The 23,332-nt window shown below is 45.9% G+C and overlaps 1 long non-coding RNA gene across 3 annotated transcripts in view; it reads left to right on the top strand.

Moving 5' to 3' along the window:
- LOC126515951 (uncharacterized) overlaps positions 1-23,332 on the top strand; it is a 79,923-nt gene that overhangs the window by 41,446 nt on the left and 15,145 nt on the right. Inside the window, exons 1-3 of one of the 3 annotated variants that reach the window (XR_007595960.1) lie at positions 7,982-8,025; positions 11,176-11,376; positions 12,379-12,439. The exons of 1 other annotated variant lie outside the window; for it this stretch is intronic. This is a non-coding gene — a long non-coding RNA (uncharacterized lncRNA). Of the gene's footprint in view, positions 1-7,981; positions 8,026-11,175; positions 11,377-12,378; positions 12,848-23,332 lie in introns of those variants that run through there. One more of the 3 variants, XR_007595959.1, reaches the window with a different exon arrangement.

The following is a 23,332-nucleotide window of genomic DNA, read 5'->3' as shown; positions in this document are numbered from 1 at the left end:
CATGAGGAAGAAAGTCTTTGGGCTTCTTAAATGGATGGGAGTGTATATATTCTTCTCACCCAAAATTAAATTATTCTCTAAGATGCTGAGATCTTGTTGATCACATCTCTGCTTATTAGAACCTTGATATTTAGTCCTGGGGTCCAGAGTTCAGGTCTGTATCCCTCAAAGACCACATCAACTCTTGGGGTCCATAAGATGATTCAACAGGTAAAAGGGCTTGCTGCTAATCCTGACGACCTGAGTTCTATCCCTAGAATCCTACAAGCTGTCCTCTGATCTCCACACAAATGCCACAGAACACATCCACCCACCCACCACCCTACACACTACACATGCATAAATAAATGTAATAAACACTTTTTAAAGGACTTGGGGTTATCTGAACGGCGGCGATGAAAGTGAAACCGTCATCTGTCGGTCAGGTGCTCGATGGAGTTTTACTTTGAAAGGGCATCGAACAAAAAGATGACACTTCATCACTGAAAGGGAACAGATGAAGGACAGATGGAGAGGGGTCAAGGGAAAGATAACCAGAAGACATCCTGCAGGGAGGGGCAGTGTTCAGATGTGACTGAGGGTCTCAGTGTCAAGCCTGCCCAGGGTTACCAGTATTGGAGTCCTTCCTTAGACAGATCACACATTCAGGAGTGCCTAAGGAATGGGTCTGTAGCACCATGGAGGGAAACCACATCAAGGCCCCACCACCTAGGACTATAAGAAGGGCAACATGTAACCTCTGAGCTTAGAAGGAAGAGTTGGCAACCTGGGGCATGTGGGGTAAGCAGATTGTGCTAAAGCAGGGTTTGGAAAATGCAGGCCATGATCAGTCTGTCTGTACTACTGTCCACTGCCATTGTATGCCAGTAAGGTTTTATTGGAGCATAGCCACATCTATTTGTATATTTCCTGTGGCTGCTTGGTGTTGCGATGACAGAGCTGGTTACTGTGACCGGAGCTGGAGTTGTTTATGCTCTGGTCTTTTTGAGAAAGCCATCACCATTTCCTGCTCGAGAGAATGGATCCCTGTCAGAGGAAGATGTCCAAATGGCTTTTGAGAGGAAAAAAGTGCACATGACTAAACACATGGATGCCCCATGCTGGGGGTGAGGGCAGGGAGAGCAGAATAGTGTTGAGCATGCCCATTGCTTGCCATCCTCCTGAGTTGTGCCATTTGAGTTTCCATGGCTTTGCCATATCATGGTGTAAGTAGGTTATGGTTGTTGGCAACGTGACTGGGAACACGTTTTTCTCCTGTCTAGGTATCTGCACACTGGGTCAAGTGACCAGGGTGTCCCACCTCAAACTTGTGCAAAACCTTGTGTTTGAAATTGCCATGGTAAGGGAGACGATGCATTCCTGGGTGAGATGTTTTGAGGTCTTTGATTTTTCCGAATGCGAACAGACCAGAAGGCATCTCATAGCAGGGCTATCTCTGTAGCAGCCACCTGAAAGACTAGGCACACATGCTCACCCACTCCTCAGGGATCCCCTCAGGAGGAAGGCAGTGTCGGATAAGAGGGATGTGCTCCTCGTCAGCCCTGACCAGAGCTGTTTGGAGACAGCTCCCTTTGGGAGCTGACTGTGTTCTTGGATACCACAAGACAAGGCCACTCATGTGTACAGACCCCACATGTAGAGTCCTGGGTATTCTCTCTGGTGATGCTCACCAGTGTGTCAAGTAGGCCTACTCTTAGGTTTTTTTTTTTTTTTTTTTTTTTAAGTTCCATCTTCTGAAACCCAGCCATGCAGCATTAGCAGGAGGAATCACCATGGCAACAAGAGAGGAGGCTCTTGGTACATCTGTGCTCACTGGGACAAAAAAGAAATTTCACAACAGGCTTCTCTTCTAGATGGAATGGCTTGATTGCTCTTGCACCAGCGGGGGCCCGGAGCCTTCCTTCCTTCCTTCAGCTCTTTCCAGCTTCATTTTAGAATGTGTTGAGGTGATTCAGTCCAGGGCTCACTTTTCAACCCATCAGGACCATGTAGAGGAATTTCTAGACCTCAGCCAGTCACTGTCATATCCACCAGGGCAAGTGATGGGAGTTGGGCAGATATTCGAAAACACTTTACCAGTAACCCATTCTCTAAACTCTACGGGTTGTAGTTGTCCTTTCTTTAAAACAGAAACTGTGTGTCCATGCGCAGAAGTCAATTCTCTGAAGCCATACCAGCGAGTTTAGAAGCCTCTGTGTCATCTATGTCACTCCTACTTGTTTGCTTCCTGCCTGACAGGTTGTCTTTGGTAGTGGGGGAGGGTGGTAGTCATGAACCATATTTTTTTGGATGATCTTTGACCTTTGTGTCCAGTATACTTTGGGAATGACTACCCTCCACCTGGACATAGTGCTCAGCCTGGTCTCCTGGCCAGGTGGGGAAGTTGTCACATACTGGAGGACTTGTATCTTATTTTTCTTTCTCAATGCAGCCTTCAAGTCAGGCATATACCTGCAGTCCCCATACAGCAAGCCCCCACCCAGCATGGGTTGGATGGAACAACATGGTGAGAACTAAATGTTTCTTGGCCAACAGCCTAATCGCTGCTTCCTCCCAAGACCCATTTCTCACCTTTCAACATGTAGAGTCCGTTGTGAGTCTGTTGTCTGCAGAGTAGAGATTTAAATTTCTGTCTGCATTTTCAGGAGCAATGACGAGTGAGTGGCCCATGGGGAACCCTAGAAAGACACAGACAGCGCCCCAGCAGTGGTGAGTGAAGCTAGCCTGGGAGATACGGTACAAGCTCCATAGAGGGAGGCGCGGGGCAGAAGCCAGACGCTGCTGTGTGAGGGAGGTCGCCACTTCTCAGAAGACGTGGGCAATCTAGTCAAGCCCAGTTGGGCAGAACGGGGAGCAGGTGCTCGCTGGCACTTTTATTGTTTTGTTATGTGTGCAATACTCTTCAGCCAGAGCAAAATAAACTCATATCCTGGTTATTTAATAACAAGGCAAAGGCCACACATTAAATCAGGGTGAAGAGACAAACAGAAGGGCCCCTAATGCTGTCCTCTGGCAGGTGGTAGGTACTGAGAGGCGCTGGGTCTGGTGGGGATTAAGGTGAAGGGGTTATGGGATTAAGGTGAGGGGTTTAGCTGCAATAAGGAACTTTCTGAAGCAGAGGCGTGACGCCGAGGGTGCTGCGTGTGGAGCGGCTCCTATCTCCTCACTGGGGGTAGAGGTGAACAAGTCCACCTAAGGGGGGAAGGGATCAAAGCAATGGTAGGCCCAGCTGCCTCGTGGGACAGGTGGCATCCATCTATTGGACAGGGGGAAGTTCGAGTAAGCTGTCAATTAGGAAAGGGCTAGAGGGCCCCTCCCAGTCTCAGGGTTATGAGTTATAAAGGGGTGCTCTCAGCTGCAAGCAGTTGAGGTGAGTCAGGAGATAAGAGGTGGAGTCCCCAGGGAAGGCATCCATAAACAGGCCAGCCTGTCACCTCTAACTCCAGTCTTTTATGGGCCAACTGGCTGTGGGGTGACAATCGATACACAGAACATCAAGGGCTGGGGCCGGTGGAGCTCACATCCACGGATGTCCCAGGCTCTGCAGATCTGCCTTCGGGTTCTCAGCTGGCCTGATCTAAAGCTTTCTTGGTGGGGGGAATATCTGTTTTCCCTGATGTTTTGATTAACTGTTTTGCGATTTGGATAATTTTATTTATTATTATTTTTTATGTCAAGCATTTTCTTTTTGTTTATTGATTTTTATTGAGCTCTACATTTTTCTCTGCTCCCCTTCCTGCCTCTCCCTTCCCCCCTTCAACCCTCCCATAAGGTCTCCATGCTCCTCATTTACTCAGGAGATCTTGTCTTTTTCTACTTTCTTCTTCCCATGTAGATTACACCACCGAGAGAGCTTGGGGTATAACAAGATTTGGATAATTTTAAAGACCAACAGTCTTGTTATATTCCAAGCTCTCTCGATGGTGTATGGCTGCCCGAGACCCCATTCATATGTTCTTCCTGTGTGCTTAATGGCAGGGATGGGGCAGAGTGATTCTCATATCTAGCACGGTGTCCATCTGGCCCTTCCACTGCCCCCCATCTCCCAAACCTCCCTAGATCCCATATCCTTCCTCTGTGAGTTGTTTTAGAAGTCCCAGAAAGATATGTAAAGTGATGTCTGAAGTTTGCTAGGAAAGTTCATCTTCATGGGAACCAGAAACAACTTCAGCTAAGTGAGGATGAATGCACGGAAAGAAAGACACACTGACTGTCCCATCCATCTAGTGCACAGATACACATGCAGAATTTTATGAGGCACACCCTCAATGATGACCCACTTCTGGTTGGGTCCCACTACTTAAAGTTTCCAGAATCTCCCAAAATAGCAAAATCAACTTGAGGCCAAACATTGAACACATGAACCTGAGTGAACATTTCATATTCAAATCATAACCATAAAATAGGAAATGCCCTCTGTTTTACATATAGATGGAAAATATGTTGTGCGTGTTTTAATGTATACAGACTTTTGAGGGGAGCAGATAACCCAGGACAATGGTGCAATGTGTCAGGACATGGTCTCATCCAGAATTCCCCTGACTTGTTCACCATTGCTTAAATTGAGGTCATCCACAGTTAGAGTGTTCACAGCTTCTGAGTCTTCCAAACAGCACCCTGCATGGGTTCTTACCGATAGCTATGAAAGTTAAGTGATTCAGCATTCTCTCTCTCTCTCTCTCTCTCTCTCTCTCTCTCTCTCTCTCTCTCTCTTTCTCCCTTTTCTTCTCACATTCCCTCCTCTCCTTCACTCCTCAGGTCTTGTTTAAAATACTAGGTATAAAACAAAAGTACGCTGATATGTGAGATTCCCGTCTGTTTTCTATAAATATGTTTTATAACACAGCATCTTGATTACTATCAAGAAAATGTCCCAGAGACCTGCCCACGGGCCAAACTGATGGAGGCAACCCCTCAATTGACGTTCTCTCTTTCCAGGACTCTAGTTTATGTTGACAAAAACTAACCAATACAGCAATATATTCAAAATAACTGTATAATCACTCCTTCTTAAAAGTAGACGTAGCAAGCACTTATGCACTGAAACAAAGGTTATTGGGCCGGCAAGATGGCCTATTGGGAAAAGGCAATTGTTGCCACACCTGACACAGTCTGAATTTAATTCCTAAGACCCAAATGGGTAGAAGAGAAGCAGAACTGACTCCTGCAAGCCATCCTCTGACCTGCACCTATGCACCATGACATGTGTGTTCACTTTCACATACACACAACATAAATGAAAATGTAAAAATCTGAGCTCCAGATTATTTTGTTATAAATGACATAATTTTTCTCCTATATATATATATATATATATTCTTCTTGTATTAAAGACCTACAAAATCCATCTCACATTAATAACAGGCCATCATGAAGAAGTTATTTTAAGAAGACAGTGCTGGGCGCAGCTGGGTCAGGAGCTATCTCTTCCCTGAGCCTCACTGCTGCCTGGCTTTCCTATGTCTGGTCTGTCTGTCAGCACAACAGCCTGGACTCAGACTGTTTACCACTCCGGTGATTAATACTGAGCTAAGACCTCGTGGGGAGCTAGTGCCTTCAATGTGATTTAGAACACACACGATTCCTCCATGGCTAGAAGTCAGTCTTTTCAGAAGTCCACTTTTCCCCAAGCATCGTAACTATGAGTCCTTTGCTGAGTTCCACACTGGCTGGTGACACTGCCACCCAGGAATGAGAAGTCATCTCTGTCAGTGCAGGTTTGGGGGTGGGACAGCTCATTTGATCCCCTTTGCAGATTCTGGTCTGAGAGTTTCCTGCTCCAGCAAGGAGGTGGAATTGTTGATCCATATTGCCCCTCCCCAATTTCTGCAACTGTCCACAGGTCCACTGTTCTGTGACCTTATAGTTCTGTTTGTCCTCATTGTCCCTTTTCATCCCAATCCTGCTATGTTGTGTGGAGTTATGATTTCCAGTTGTGTGCAGGGGATGGGCTGAACCAATGAGGGTGGAGTGAGTAAGAGCTCTGCATGTCTAGAACACATCCCCATCCCCTAGCAGTTTCCTGTCCCCATGTCTGCGGTACTCACATACACTGGGAGGAATACCTGCTTCTGAGCTTTGGTCGCCGTAGCTCTGGTTTTCTATTGCAGAGGCAGAAACTCCTAATGACAGCCTTGTTATTTCCCTTGTTCCTACTTCTATTCATTACAGGCTAAGGAAGTCCCTCCTGGAGGTGCTGTGTTGTGGGTTCAGATGTTCTGTACAACTAACTGGCACCTCTTGGTGTGTGTTCAGGATGCTAATTCTCATTTTTTGCTCATTCACTCACTCAGCAAGAGCTTATGAGTGTCAGCCTGTGCTCAGTTCCTCCCTAGACTCTGGGGATACAGTGGTGAGCAAAGTCACTGACTCTTCCATAGCGTCTTTCAAGCAGGGGCAGTTGGTATGGAAACCACAGGAAGCAGTAGAAGGAAAGATGTCCCATATAGGGTGGTTCAGGTCAGTGTCTCCAAGGAGGTGACACTAGATCAGAGAGCCGGAGATTGAAAATATTCCAGGCAGGGAAAAAAACGAAGAGAGCATTGCAAACGGGGATAGCAAAGGACTCAAAGGAGCAAGTGCTTGGACCCAAGGGAACCAGTGGGATCACCATGGGGTTACCCAAGAAAAGAGAGGTATTGGTGGCTCTCAGAAAGTAGGCATGGTGCATAAAAGGGGAAACCTGTGCTGTTTTCAATCTTGATTATGACACTTTAATAATCATCTTTATATGTATGTATGTGTTTATTTGTGTTTATGTGTTTGAGCATGTGTGTGGTATATTGTGTATATGTTCATGTGCATCTGCACAGATGTGTCTGCCCACCCATGCTCATGCTCAGACTCCATAGGAAGATGACGAGTGTCCTGCTCCATCACTCTCCATCCTATTTCCGAGAGACTGGGTCTCTCCTTGAACCTGGAGGCAGGCTGGCAGCCAGCAAGCCCTGGTGATCCCTGTCCTCACCCGTCACAGCACCAGGGTTGTCTATGTGTGTGGCTATGCCTAACTATTCTACATTTTTGATACCCATTCCTTCAAAAGGCTAACTCTGATTCCCTTTCTGTAAACAGCAGCCACCTGTACTGAAAGAATAGGGTGCGACAGAAGCAGTGGTGTGTGATGTTTGAAATTAGGACAGAGATCAGATCACACAGACATACCTCCTCACTTGCCCCTGGATCTCTTGCTCGGGCAGGAGGCAGCCGCCATGTGGTAAAGAAACAGAAGCAGCCCTGTGAAAAAGACTGCATGACCAAGACCTCCTACCCACCAACATTCGAAATTCCATGTTGGAAACAGAGCTTCCTCCTCCAGTCAAGACTCAGACAACATCGTGATTTCACCCTCAAGAGTCAAAAGCCACCAGCAGAGCCGCTCCAGCATCCTTGGCTCCTGGGAACTGCTGTTTTAAGCAGCTAACTTTGGGAAACAATGTGTTACACAGTGGGGTTGCACCATGTTCAGGAGCTTTTTTTTTTTCCTAGTGGAAAAGGGAAATTGCTCAGTCATTGACAAGAGCTACACCACCATCAGCTTTTGTCTCGTGAAAGGCTCACTTTGGCTTCTACATGTATGAAAAACAGTTTGAAGACGGCCAGAAGTCGAAGTGAGAAACATTTCGGAGGCTGAGTCAGTCATGACACACTGGCTTACATGTACCTGGGATTCCCAAGCAAAGTTTAGTTAAACAGTAAGCTTTTAGTATTTCAACTTGTAAGAGGTTCTGGTGTATGTAGGCTCCAGGGCAGTTAATCCCATGCTAATATCCTGAGAACCTTACCTCCTTTTGTCCCCGCCTTGCTCGACTTGTAGTGTTGACTTTGCCCTCATTCTACATTGTTTCATGGAGACCTGATGTCTGTCACAATTGTGGGTGTGACATCCAGAAGCCACAAAGTTGGCTGAGGTAAAGCCCACCTCCTTGGGGGAGTGTGGCAGGTGGCAGTTCCCCTGAAGCTCCTAGCAAGTGCTCTCATTCTGAGATTTGTGGAGGCAGGATCGCCATTTCGGACTAGGTAGAGGTAAGAGCCAGTGGCTGGTTGTTTTGATTGTCTGACCTTCAAGTTGAGCCCCAGTATCTGTCTGAGTTTTTATTAATTATGCTACAGGTGGGGCTCATCCCAATTCAGCTCAGTTTGCTAATCGTTGTCTGTATTAGCTACTCTTTTGTTGCTGTGAGGAAACACTGACAGAAACAGGAAGGAAAAGTTTATTTGGCTCCCAGTTGGAAGGTACAGTCCATCATGGTGAGAAGTTCATGGGGTCAGGAGTTCAAGGCAGCTGGTCACGTTGCAGCCACAGCCAGGAGGTACAGTGGAAAATGCTGGCTCCTTTTATTCCCTGCAGGACCTCAGCCCATGGGGTAACACAACCCACATTTAGGGTGGATCTACCTGTCAATCAACTTATTCCAGATAATCCCTCACAGGTCATGCCCAAAGGTTGTCTCGTCTCTGCAATGGCTAAAATTCACTATCAAGATGACAATCCATATTGGCCATCACACCATCCCATCACACCATCACACTCTTAAGGATACAGCATCCAGATACCACAGAATTTCACTTGTGTTTTAATAAACAAAGCTTGCCTGAGGATCAGAAAAGTAAAACAATCACACTGGCCAGCCTTATAAACCAGGTAGCAATAACACACACCTTAAATCCCAGTAGCCACACTAGCTTGCCATAGAAACCAGACAGTAATGGTGCATGCCTTTAATCCGAGTGGTGCACGCCTTTAATCCCAGCCCTAGAGAGGATTATAAAACTGGAGGAGACAGCTCTCAGACACAGTCTCATTCTGAGATTCCTGGAGGCAGGATCGCCATCTTGGACTGAGGTTGAGGTAAGAGCCAGTGGCTGGCTGTTTTTGCGTTTTGGATCTTCAGTTGAGTCCTAATTTCTCTTTCTGGTTTTTTATTAATCGTGCTTCACCCAGACTTCGCAGATGGATCCCCTAATGATAAAAATGTAGCACCATAAGGTCTAGCTAGCAGAGCACTTTCAGTGATGGAGACTTGTCAAGGCTATGTGATTTCTTTTAAGTTAGTCTTGCTTTAATGGTCTTTGTTAAAGACAGTGATCCATAGCATAAACTGTGCCATGGATTTCAGTGGGTGTCCTAGTATCGTTTTGTAGTGGACACTCACTTGGCAGCTAGATGTATGGCCTTATTATCTCCATGAACAATAATGACACAGAATAAACTTTCTCCAGGATAAACTTTCTATTTTAAAAGCTCTTTGCCTCATTAAAAGATGAATCCATAAATGTGTAAGAGCTAAAAAGAACACACTAACCACATCTTCCCATCTCATATTATGTTAAGTGTGGTCAAGCCTAAAGCCCCATGTAATCACTTAGTTTGACAAACGTTATCGAACATCCCTAATGCATTGGGCACTGTCCTAGGTGCTGAGAATACCACAGCCATAGCTGGTGTTCAATCAAACATTGACAGCTGGGTAAGGAAGTGTGGATTTATCAAGAAGGAGACAGGGGGCCTATGATCCATGAAAAATCATGGGTTTTCCCTTTTGGCATAATTTCTTCTTTATGAAAACAATGGGAGAAAAGACACAAATCTTCTAGTTCTGAGATTTTTTAAAGAAATGAACAAAATGAAGGCCTGATGGATCTTTAAATATGTTTTAATTTTATGTATGTGAATATTTTGCTTGCACATATGCCTGTGCACCACATGCATGCCTGGTGGCTATGGAGGCCAGGAGAGGCATCAGACCTCTTGATCTAGATTTACAGATGATCACTAGCTGGCATGTGGGTGCTGGGAATTGAACCTGGGTCCTCTGGAAGAGCAGCTAGGTTCTGACCACTGAGAAACCATTTCAGCCCCCTCGACTGGACCTAGTTAGCTGCCGTCCTACTCATTTGTGGGGTTAAACCACACTTCCTCCCAAGGTGTAGAACCGTCACTGGGCTGAGATTTCAGATCTTAAGAGTTGTGCAAGCCTGACTATAAATTTGTGGTGGCCTTGAATTTGCCTGGGTGGACATGTGTGGTTAAGTTGGTAGATCAGCTAAACCCAACAGTCTACCAATTTACAGATTTTCCAATTTGATTTTTCCAAATTTGTCTCCAACTCTCCGAAATACACCTACCTGCTTATTTTTATTTTTTTTTTCTGTTTCACACAGAGTTACTTAGAGCAGCATGTGACATGAATGAACTTACAGATACTTTTTTTGGCTAAATAGATAAAAGACCTCACTTCCACCTGAATTTTTTTTCTGACTATTTTGCTCTCCCTTCCTGGATTCCAGCAACCTGAGATGTTAAATAGTAAATTTAATTTTCAGATTTAACTACTTAAAGATGATAATTCCAGCTTACACCAGACTATAAAAACCTCCCAGGTAGGGTCCAGCTCTTAAACTTCCCTTGAAGCCAACCTCTCAAGCTAGGGTGAAGGAATCCATTAGGTACTGGTTGACTGAGACAGGAATCAAGAGTTAGGGATGGTACAACCGGAAAAGTGTTTGCAAGCAGAATGGCCAGAGTTCAAGCCTCAGAAGCCGCGTGAAATGAGCCAAGTGTGGTGGCACACACGCTTGTGACCTAGTGCTGGGTGACTGGAGACAGGCCGATCTCTGGGTCTTGCTGGCTGGCCAGGTTAGCCTGACTGGTAATCTGTGTCATATAGAGACCCTATCTTTAAAAACAATGAAGCGTATGGTACCTGGGATGAAGAACAGCTGGAATTTTCCTCTGGCCTCTACACGCTTGCCCTCATGACAGCATATGCATGCACACACACGCACACACACACACACACACACACACACACACACACACACATGAACACATACACACTAGGAGGTAGGTCCAAATTCAGGAAGGACCTTCCTCCACCCATTCAGTTCTCAGCAGAAGCAGAGATGTGTGGCTCATGAAGAGAAATACGTCTCATTTTGGGAATAAAACGCAGAAACTGCAGGAAGCTGCTTAATTGCTAGGCAGTGGCACTGGCTCTGTTTCTAATGTAGCTGGGTGCGACTGTGATTAAATCATCAACTGTATAAGTGGCTCCCAGTTTATACCTTTGGGACATGCACCATGGACGCAGAGGTGTGTGTTTCTGGAAAAATCGGCAATCCCCAAACATGTAGACAATGCAAGGTGCTAACACGCACTCTCCACCTGTGAAGGATGAAAGCTCGGCATTGGAATTGCTGGGGGGACACAGTTGGAGGCAGAAACTGGACACAGAACCTGTGGCATCTGAGTGCTGCCTACTTTGCCCTTGAAGCTGTGTGAAATGAAGCAGGATCAACGCGGTCAAAATGAAGAAGATGTGTTTGTTACTGAAGATCTCTGGGACTGTTTGGCTCATGCTTTCTGCATTCAGGGTGAGACAGGGCAGACATTGTCTCCGAGGAGGCACTAAGTTCGTACGCTATTTGCAATGGATGTGCTGGCCAGAAGGCATGATGGTTTCCAATAGCTGGATTGTCAGAAAACTGGCAAGGTCAGAATGTGGTCTGGGGGTCTCCTGGATCCCACTCCCTAAAGAGACACTCTTTGGAACAAGAGCCAGCACAGAGAATTACCCTGGCTGTCTCTCCTGGCAAGTCAGCTTGGGCTTTGAGAAGCCCAGACAACTGTCACAATGGCTCCAGGGCTATTTTCATTTTTTAAAACTGAGTTTAGACTTTCTGAAAAGTTGCAAAATTGTAGAGAATTTTGACATATCCTTCATCTAGTGTCTCCTAAAGTTAGCCAATTATATAAGCATTGTATAATGATAGGGAGAAGACAGCCAGTGTTCACTAGTGAAGCTCATGCTCTTACCCAGTTTTGCTAGTTTTCCACAGGAGTCCACATCGCCTTTAGTTCCTTGCTTCAGCATTTGCCAACTGCGATAGTCCCCTGTTCTCTTCCCCTTCCTTCCCTTCCCTTCCTTTCTCCTCCCCTTCCTTTTCCTTTTCCTCCTTTTCTGCTCCTCCTTTTTTTTCCCCTCTCCTCAGCTCTCCCCTTTCTTTCCTTTCAAAGTTGGTTTCCTCCTGCCTCTGCCTCCTGAGTGCTGGGATTAGAGGCGCGCACCATCATACCTGGTGATCTTGACAGTTCTGAACACTGCAGAGCAGCTGCCTTTAGCCAATCTTTAGGTTTGTGCAATAGTTTCTCATTAAGCCGTGGGGTGATGCACGTTTACAAGAACACTACAGTAAAGGTTCCGTGTACCTCTCAGGGTTGCTGGTGATGCTCTGTTGTACATGACCTTGACCTCGATCCTATGGCTAAGGTGTCTGCCAGTTTTCTCTGCTGTACAAGCAGTATTATTTCAGTATTGAGTCAGTAGATGTTGAGGGAGATAATTTGGTACTAAGTAAATTCTGCTTCTCTTCTAGGTTTCCTCCTCTGATCTTTATCATCCCCGAGAAAAGATCTGCAAACCCTGTGACTGTGGACATCACCTATTGTTATCCTGAAGTTTCCTAGCTCCCTCTTTCTGTCTGCATTTTCCAATTTCAAATTCCCAAGAAGACCAGTCTTTCCTCCCTAATCTAACAACGACTATCCTTACAAACATCGAAAAGGCAGTATGAGCCCAAGGACCGTTGTTTTATTGGATGAGTTAGAGTCCACGATTGTCATTACTCGTTTTGTGGATCAAGTTGCTCACACATTGGCTGTTAGGAACTCCTGTGGCCTGGCTGTCCTGCTTCTTAAACAGTCTTACCATTCTTAAAAATACTCTTAAAATTTGTTAGTAAATATATTTACATGATTTCCCCTTCCCTTCCCTTCCTCCAACACCTGCCACCCCCCCAACTCCCTCTTAAGTCTATGGCCTCTTTTTCTTTAATTAATACACTCCCACCCACCCCGCACAATTATATGAGTACAACCTGCTGAGCCTGTAAGTATATGATTTCTGGGATGGCCACTTGGAACTGAATAACCACTAGAGGATTCATCCCCAGGAATGACTAATTTCTCCCACTCTCAGCAGGCCTTAGATGCCTGCAGCCCTTCATCTAGGGATGGGGCCCCTTGGGACGTCCCCTGTCTATGTTAGATTGTCTATTACTATTGTCATTGTTTGGGTCTTATTTAGGCAGCAGCGTTGCTGTGGCTATAGCCCCCCCCCCATCATTTCTAGGAGATATAATTGTACGGTAGACTTTCTGTATCTTGGCTTTTACAATTTTTCTGACCTCGCTTCTGAAATGGTCCCTAAGCCTTAGGTGCGGGAGTTGTGTTGCTGATGGATCCATGGGCAGTCACAATCAGTTACTCCCTGGATTTTGGCCAGTTATGATGTCTGTGGTTGTGTCTGTATGCGGCAAAGAGAAGTTTCTTTGATGAGGGGTGCGAGCTACCTTTATCTGTAGGTAAGGATATTATCTAAATTAGATATTAGATAATAAGGGTAAGTATTTAGAATGCAGTTAGGTGTTATATCGGTCTATTGGTAGATGTGAGTGCTCCCCCAATATCTATGTCCTCATTGGCTCTGGAGTATTTGGCTAGGTTTCTGGTACCAGGCATGATTTCCCCTCCCGTTGAGCAGACCTTAAATCCAGACAGCTGTTGGTTACTGTCAAGACACGAGTGCCATATTTTTGCCCTCGCCCCTCCCAGCTCTTGGCATGATGGTCCTTGTTGCGGTTCCCAGACATCATAGTTGTGTAGACTAGGCTACTTCCCCCTTTGGCAGCTTGCCTAGCACCTTCTGGTTCTTTGAAAGCTAGTCCTCAGAGATGAGGTTTTCAGGTCAGATCCAGCTAGAATCTTCTGAGTTCTCTGTCCCAAGTACAAGGCTTCTCTTCTCTTCAGCAAGAGGAATTTACTTTCAACCTCTGGGAGACAACAGCAGACAACAGCAATAGGTCGTATTGTTTTGGGAGTCTCTTGGACTTCTCTAAACAAAACTCAAGGAGAGGTTTCTCATGCTTGATGCTGCGTACACACGCGCGCGCACACACACATACACAAAACTTCAATGCCTGAGGTGTAATTTTAGGTAAACATAAATAATACATCTGAACACACCCTAAACGGTACCATGGAGTTCCATCATCATTTTTAAATTTCAGACCCAGTTTAGTTAGAAATCAGTGAACCCACATGAGGCTAGAAGATCTGTAGTGTGGCACCTGCACTCTGTTATGGAGTGTATCAAAAGATAACAATGTCCTTGAGACCGTGAACATACTTAATGAAGGTTGGAGATGTTTCACAATGCAATTGAAAGACAGCGTGTGTCTTGGGGAGATGGGAGTGAACATCCAAATCCAAGCATCTGATGGGAAGACTTCTCTATCGCCTACAAACTGTATCTGCACCCAGAATTCCCTGTGACTCTTTACAGTGAGCAAACTGGTCACCATCTTGACTTACAGGCTCACTGCAGGGATCCAATGAGCCTTGTTTGGAAATGCTTTCAAAACTATGCGGTGTTACACGATCTGTGAAATGCTAGCGTTATGGGTTCTGTAAACACTTGTCTGTCATCCTTAGGCTTTAGAATGGGGCTGCCGGCCCATCCCATTTAACACCCATGGTTCACAGGAAGCAAGGCAGACACATTGTAGACATATTGCCAAATGTGCCCACAGCATAGAGGTAGAACCGGCTAGAATCAAAGTCCTCTAACTCCTACTGGGGGGCTCTGTCCATTACAACATCCACTGTTTAAGCAATGTTTTCATTACCAAGCCCGGGAACAAGTACCATGATTAAAGAAAAGCAATAAACTACATAGAATTTAGGTAGATGAGAGATGGAAAATAACTTTTTCTTTCAGAAATGTTATCCTAAGCTTTGTGTGTGTGTGTGTGTGTGTGTGTGTGTGTGTGTGTGTGCCTGTGTTTGTGTATTATGTGTGTGGGGGTAGGAGTACATGTGTGTACATGTGTGGGGGTGTACAGGCTTATGTGTGTGCATTTGTGTGTATGTGTGTGTGGTGGGGCAGAGGTCAACTTCAGAAGTAATTTCTCAGGAGTCATCCACTTTTGGGGCTTGTTTTTTTTTTTCTTTAACATTTTCTAAAAGTTTATTTTTAATGTGTATAGGTGTGTTGCCTACCTGTATGTCTATGCACTCCATGCATACAGTGCCAACAGAACCCAGAAGAAGGACTCATATTCTCTTGGACTAGAGTTAGAGCCAGTTTCCAACCACTCTGTAGATGCTGAGAACAAACCTGAGTCATCTGGAAGAACAGCTAGGGCTCTTAGCCACTGGACCATCTCTCCCTGTTTTAGATACAGGGTCTTTTGCTAGCCTGGAACTCACCAAAGAAGGCTAAAGTGATGGCCAGTAAGCCCCAGGGATCCTCCCATGTCTGCCTCCCCATCACTGGATCATCACAGCTGGATTTTTTTAAGGATTTATTTATTATGTTCTGTCTGTACATATGTCTGCAGGCCAGAAGAGGGCATCAGATCTCATTACAGGTGGTTGTGAGCCACCATGTGGTTGCTGGGAACTGAACTCAGGACCACTGGAAGAGCAGTCAGTGCTCTTGACCTCTGACCCATCTCTCTAGCCCCATAGCTGGGTTTTTATGTGACGTTTTGGGGGTCCTGAACTCAGATCCCCACGTTCTTCCCATGGCAAGGACTCAGCCCACCCTGCCTTCTCCCCAGCCTCTACTCTAAGCTTTTCGCCTGTTCATTTTCACCTCTTATTCTTGGATTACTAATTAGAGCAGGGGCAATTCATTTCTGCCAAAAATGGTGCATGATAAGGTATCTCCGTTCCCAGAAAACCGTTCTCTGAGTCTGGTTCTTGGAAGCGATTCCACTTCTGTTGCCGACGGGACGCCCACACACTGCAGCAAGGACAAAGTGATGCCAAACATCTGGATATTTGGAAATGGCTGGGGCTCGCCCGCCTTCCATGCCTCCTTTTCCCCTTCCAGATGTTTGAAATCATGGATACAAAGTCTCTGGGTCCAGTATATCATGGAAGAAAGGTTTTATTTAAGAAAAAAACACTGGCATTTTCATAATCTTAAGATCTAGGCCTCGTCATCTCCTGGCTGGAATATTTATTTGTTGGAAGAGACGGGGAATTTGACAAAGGTATGGGCTGGGGAGATGGCTCAGTTGGGAAGTGCTTGCCACACAGGCATACGGGATCCGAGTTCAAACCCCAAGGCACCATGTAATAAGTCAGGTTTGGGGGGCATCTAGCTATAGCGTTTGATCTTGGGAGACAACTTTAGTCTTCCTGGTGAGCTCCAGGCCCATGAGAGAGACTGTCTCGTGGAAGAAAAGTGAGTGTTCCCCGAGGAGTGACATGTGAGGTTGACATCTTGAATCAGTGAGCACCGGGCTCAGTAAGACATCTTTTCTCAAAAAGTGAGGTGGAAAGTGATTGAGGAAGAATCTGAGGTTGAGCCCTGACATCCACAAGCACTCACACGCATCCACATACATGCACATACACTCACATGTGTATACACACACGCACACATACACATACACCACCCTTAAGGAAAAGACAGTGTGTTCTTCAAAGCGTCTTGATTCCTATGTTTTTCTGCTGAGTCAACTGAGACACCTACCATTAACCTGTGTTCAGAACTCTCCTCTTCATTGGTCAATTGGCTTCTCAGGCCCTGCAGATCTGGACACTGGGCAGCTCTGTCCTAACTGCTGTCTGCTTGCAGATATGGGTAAACGATGGCATCTTTTCGATCTTGGCATCTCATCTTTGCTCACAGTAAATATGCAGGACATGCCATGATGTCCCTGAGCTGGTCTCTAGGACTCCATAATCAAGCGACCAATATACTTTTCCTTTGTGTAGCAAAACCTTTTACTTCTTTGGATTAGAGGAGTAGACTTAGTAAGAAATAAACTTATTCCCCTTCAGTCATGAGAGCTCTGACTCAAGCCAGCTCCATGTCTCAGAGACTGTCCATTTGACCTGTCTAAAACAGCGTACTGGGTCTGTCATTACAGGTGACCAATAAATGCATAATGAATAAGCAAGATCACAGGGGGAAAATATAGTATGATTTTTTTTCCTGTCCAAGTATGAGCCTGTGAGTTTCAGCTTTTTATTTCAATGGTGATTTATCAAAGTACTGGAGACAAGTGGGGGATGGGAGATTCTATTTTTGAATTATCAAATGGGCAGGGATATTACTCAAAGGACTAGAAAGAGACAGGCCAAGTATCTGAATAATTCACCAAGAGGATAATTAGCCCGGATGGTTATCGCTACCAGAAATTCCACAGCTCAGGATCCCTTTGTTCAGCCAATAGCCACAATCTGTCTCATTTCATTACATCAGATTTTTAATGAGAAGAGAAGGCGCTCATTTGTTAAGAGCTTTACTGTGTTCCAGACACTAGACTTGGTAACGAGGCCAGCTTTGTGGGTCCTCCCAAGACCCCATGCTAAGAAGGGTCCTCTGCTGACTTTGGTCCTCTGCTGTTAGCACGTGAAATGCTTCCTAACTTCGAACAGGGGTCTTCCATTTATGCTTTTCCACTTGGCCTTGAGAGTCCTTTAACCGATACTACTTACTGGCCAATTTGTTTTTCTCTATATTAAATCCTCACATGAGTGCAAGCACGTAAGAGAGTTACCCCATCTCTTCAGGGGGGCCTGGATGACTGGTCAACTTAGGGTCACACCAGAGAGCCTGGATCTGGGCTCTTGTCTGGTTGAAAAGCCTCTGAGCTCTCCTACCCTGCCCCCAACAGGCAGAGAACGCAGGCCCAGATGAGAAACCTCTCAAGCCTTATTTATTCATTTATTGGGTCAGAAATTTTAGAGGACCTAATATTTGTCCAACACTTTGTGTGTTTGTTCATTCAACAATCACATTTATCAGGTTCCTGCTCGGTCTAAGTCCTGTTTGAGGCTGTAGAAGTGAGGCAAGGAATAAGGCTGGTAGGATTTTGGCATTTAAAGGGGTCACCATCGTGTGCGTATGTGTGTGTGTGTGTTTAGGAAACAGGGAGAGTGGATGATAAGGAAGTTATTAAACAAACTAGATGCTTTAGGAGATTATAAGGAGAACGAAAGAAATGAGTAGGATAGGATGCCTGTCTGATCCAGGCCAGCAGAGTGTTCTCTCCAAGAAGCCGATGTTGAAGCTAAGACCAAAAGAATTCAGTCACTGGGACAGCAGCGTCAGCACCCTTCAGGCAGAAGCCTGGAGGACTGCAAATGCTCCAGGGGCTGCAAATAATTGAACAGGGAGCACAGATCCTCCGTGCAGCTCTTTGAAGCTCAGGCTAATCTACTTTTTACAGATGAGAAAACCAAGGCGTGAGAAGAAAAGAAACCTGCCAGGGTGTCAGCTGGTGGGAGGCAGAGAATTCAATTCTATTTCCGGGGTGAATGCAATCAGTTATTGCTCCACCCTGGCCTCCTTGGAGCAGTGATCTGATGAAGCAATTTGTTTTAGATTTAGATTGAATCCAAATTGAGACATCCCTGACCATATAAATATTCATTGCCGGTTTGCCTTGCATTTTCCAGCTTGCTCTATCTTTTCCCTTTTTCTGTGTGCTAGGATAGTTTGTATTCTATGGACCCCATGGATCCCAGCAGAAGCTGATGGTATGCCTTGGGCATGGGAACTAGAAGGAAGTGGAGGTGTGAGCGAGAGTGGTGTTCTGCCCCCACCTGGCCAGTGGGGAGTCTCAGCATCTCAGGAGCTAAGACCTGCTTTCTCATCAGGATGGTCAAAGTCAGCCTTATTCTGCCTGCCTCAGTTGAGATGCTTATGGTACCCAGCACTGAGGGGCTTGCAAGGACACATCATGTCTAGGCCATTACCTTAGAACACCCTTTCATGGGCATAAAAAGGATAAGGACGCGGATCTAGGCCGTAGATGGGGCAACCCCACTTCCTCTTTCCATGACTTCCTAAGTCTCCCCTTGCTCTGTCGGAGTCTTGTGGGATAAGGAAGCCTTTTCAGCAGCATCCATTGTTCTGGCTGAAACTATTTGGGCTCTGTCTTAAGACTGGAAATAAAAACTGTTACATGTATGGGTATTTAAATATAAGACACACTTACTGAGCTATATATAGTCTTGGTGGCTATGTCATCAAGGCGTGCACTGCGGTTGGATACACTACAGTGGGCATTTTGTGTCTTTCTAGCTGGGGATTTCAATGCATTGGAGTTAATTCCTGAGCCAGAGCGTTGCTTTATTACTCTTGGCCATAAGATTTGTTAAGTGAAGCTTGAATAAAATGTGATTCTTTTTAAAAACATACGCTATAAAGTTCCAATTATTGTAAAACTAGACTGAGTTTCTTCACATAAAAATGCCAGGTTTGGGTAGTCTTAGCGAAGTCATTGTGTTTGAAAATTTACACTCCAAGGCTGTGTAAACGATTATAGCTCCTCCCCCCACACAAGTCATTGCCGACTTTTGATATAGCAAAAGTTGAATACTAAACTATGCCTACCAGGAAGCAGTTGGTCTTCTCTGGCTTTGTTCCTGGGTGAATATTAATTAGCATATTCTTTACAGAGCATCGAATTGTCTGCAATCTGAGGTTCAGTTGGGTTTCTAAAGACAGGGAGGGGAGAGTGGTGTTCAGAATAGCTCTGCCTTGACTCTGCATCAAAGTTCAGTTTTTGAGGCAGATGAGGGTGAGCTGGGGAACTGGGTAGGGTGTGTGTGTGTGTGTGTGTGTGTAGCTAGTAATTTTACTAGTGTGATCTTCTTTATAATTCCTCTTCTCGACATAAATATGATTATTATCAGAGGGTTTGCTTTGCATGTAGATATCTGGTCCATACTAAAAGGAAAGTATGTAAAATTTATTTCTTAGTGAAAGTACTTGGCACCAATGTCTGTGTGACTTTGGTCAATTAAAGAGTGATGCCTCCAGGCTGATCCCAATCTTTTTATTTCCCTCCCTCCCGACCTCATTTGGCTCTTCCCTAGCCCTAGCAATGTTTCTTTGATTATGTCTTGTGTACAGAGAAGGAGACCCACTCTTATTTTGTTCCACATTGGTAGTCACAGTAATCTACTTCCAAATACTTATCAACCCCTTGAACTAAGTTCAGGTAATTAGGCCCCCTTTTGGATACAACTCCAGGCTCACACCATACTTAACTCATGTACAAGAGGTCTGTCATTGTTTCTGTTTGTGAGAAATTCCTATTTGCTGGTTTTCGGTAACATTAGGCTCCTCAACCCCAGCACCAGCCCACAGCCTGGCTATTATGACAGAAGGAAATACGAGATGTGTCACTGGCTCTTCCCTGGCCCGAGGGAATGCACACAAGGCCTCTGAACTCAGCCCCCTCTCAGAACCTGGAAAACTCTGCTGAGCTGCTCCAATTAGCCACCTTATGGAACAAGGTGGCAACAACCACTGACTGGGTCAAAAATAATTTTCCTGCGTGATTCCTGAGTTGCTTCCTTTTGCTGAGGGAAGACTTGCCATGAAAAGTGGCTTGTCTTCTCACGAGCACACCTGTTTTCTAATTGCCCAGGCTGCAGAAAAGCTGTGCTCAGCAGCCTCGGTCATGATTCCAGACGCCCACGGGCTTTGGGTCCTGATGAGATGTCTCGGTTCACCCTCTTCCCAGAGATCACAAACCAGGCCTGACTTACCTCCACAGTGATACCTCCTCCCAGAGTCTGGTGTTTCTGGGAGAGGCCTGGTGCTGCCACGTGGCATCGGCAAAAGGTCATTTGCCTCTTGCTGTCTACGGGCTGATGGTACCCACATGCTTGCTGCTCCAAAGAGGACTGTTTGCTCTGATTAACTCACATTCCCTTGGCCCTACATGTCGCTGCTCAGGCAGGACACGGCGGGGAGAGCAGCGAGGGTCCATGTTTCTGGGTCAGTGGGTGGTGGCTCTCCTTTACCATGCTTGGCAGGAAGCCTTTGGTGGCTGCGTGAGCGCCGTTTGGAAATCTGCGGAAGGTCTGGAGCAATCTGTTATCAGTTCCAGTCTTGTCGAGTGAGCCATGTACTCAGAGTGGCCATCTTGAATTGATTGCTCCAGCTCGGCGAGTCAGCAGTGAGCTCGGTGCCAATCTCCTATGCCAGCAGATGGCTCCAAATGAGGTCATTGTTTTGACAGTTTCACAAAAGAACCCCAAACAGACTGAAACAACCCTCACACATGTTGGATCACCCTGAACAGTTCTGAGAGGAGAAATGAACTTGAACTGAAACTCTGGGCAATGGATAGCCCTCTGGAGGGTCCTTCATTGACTGCTCACATGTGTTGTTGCCCCCAGGGGCAAGCTGGAAAAGATTTGCCTCACCCACTCCACTTGGCTCCCGCCTCCCCTCTGCCCTGGGTGTTGGAACTGCCTGGTTGGCAGGGATGATCTGATTAGGGAGAGGACAATTATTTCAAACCTTGGTGATGGCGAGCTCCATTTAGAAGCATCTTGGCAGTCTGCAGGCTGATGCTCTTGGAATAATCTCTGCCTTTTTACCAACTCCGAAAGTACATGTGTAGCAAGGCCACATGGCCCTAAAGAAGCATTGGCAATTCATAGAATTAGCCTGTCCACTGGGACCGCTTATCAGCGGGTTGGGAAGTTGGACAGGCGTGGTGTGAATTGGCTTCTGGATTGTGGGCTGCGCATACCATGGTCCCTTGATGGAAACCCTGGGGTCTTGAACTCTAGTCTAGTTTAGCTGAGGTTCTCAAGTTCAGTCTAAAGAAAGAGATCACTTTCTGTTCCTAGTTTTGGATGTGGGCACTCATTAGTGCTGCTGTCAATGGTAGTCACATTTCCCTCCTTCTCCCCAAGGTAGCAGAGAGAGCTCTGGGTCAAAGGTGTATCCTCTGTCCTCCTGTTTTAGTTCTGATCACTCAGGAAGGCATTTTCTGGGCCTCTTGTCATGTTGGTTTCCAACAAAGAATCACAATCTGCATGCATATACACACACATACACACACACACACACACACACACACACACACACACACACACACGTGCACGCAGTTTATGGAAATGGATTCTCCCATGGCTCGGGAGGCCAGAAGTCTGAGGTCCCAGTTTGCTGGGTCTAGCTTTCCTTGAAGGTTGGTGGCATTTCTGTCCCCTGTTCGCTGTTTGCTGGTGATCATGGTGTTCCTTGTAGCATCATCTCCAGCCCCTGCTTCTGTCTTCCTGGGGGGGTCTTCCCTTTTGTATTTCTGGATCGGTTACTGGGTTAGGCCCCACCCCACTCAGTCATGACCTCATCTTACTAATTATATCTGTATATACCCTGTTCCAAGATAAAGTCCCACTCGGCACATGCCAGGACTTGAACATATCTTCTTTTTAAAATATCTTTTTCACTTTTTGCGATTATAATGTAATTACATCATTTCTTCCCCTCCCTTTTCCTCTACCCCACCATTCCTCTGTAATCCCCCCTTCTCTCTCATTCAAATTTATGGCCTCTTCTTCTTTAATTGTTGCTATACATGTACATATATATGTATATATATGAATAAATCTAAATATACAAACACAACCTGCTCAGTCTGCATAATGTTGCTTGTTGTATGTTTTCAGGGCTGATGGTTTTGCATTGGGTAACCACCCAGTGTGCTCTTCCCTGGGAAGGCTATTTCTCCGGCTCTCAGCATCCCCAGTTGCCTACTGTACTTTGTCCAGGCCCGAGGCCTTGTGAGATGTCTCCCTTCCACAGTGGCTTGTCTCAGTGTTGCCATTGCTTGGGTCTGTTTAGGCAGCCATGTTGGTGGTATTTCATGGGTGTAGCTTCTGACATTTCCGGGAGCCACAGTCTCACAGCAAACTTCTGTGGCTCTCACAAGCTTCCTGCCCCTGTCCTGTGATAAGGCCTGAGCCCTGAGTCCAGGAATCATATTGCAGATGTATCAGTTGGGAATGGACTGCTCAACTCTGAATTTTTATTGGTTGGGGTTTTCTTTAACTATCTCTGTTGCAAAGAGACGTTTTCTGGGTAAGGAGAGCACACTTTCCTAGTAGGCATGAATAAACTCCCACCAGCTGGGTACCATGTTCACCCCTCATTCTGGACATTGCTTAGCTTCTGTGGGACTCGGGCAGATCAAAGACTCACTGGGTTTGAGTTTCTTGTTTGTGGGATGAGAACACTGAGAAGAAGCTTGAGTGTGACATGGTCTCTTTGCGTGGCATTTCTGGATAGGCGTCAAGCCCTGCTGTGTGTGTGTAGGGGTAAGGGTGTTTGTGTAGAGGTCAAAAGACAACCTTGTTTGTGGACAGAATCTTCACACCTGGGCCTCACTCATCAATAGACTAAACTGGCTGGGCAGGAAGCCCCAGGGACGTGCCCATCTCTGCCTTCCCAGAGCTGGGGTCACAAACCTAGGTCATCCTGTCCAACTGTTTTTGTTTGCT

Source organism: Alexandromys fortis, unplaced genomic scaffold (genome assembly GCF_014885135.2).
Source record: "Alexandromys fortis isolate MF-2015 unplaced genomic scaffold, M_Fortis_MF-2015_v1.1 scaffold_146, whole genome shotgun sequence".
NCBI lineage: Eukaryota > Metazoa > Chordata > Mammalia > Rodentia > Cricetidae > Alexandromys > Alexandromys fortis.
Note: the sequence above shows the minus strand (reverse complement) of the source record. Positions and strands in the feature narration are given on the sequence as shown.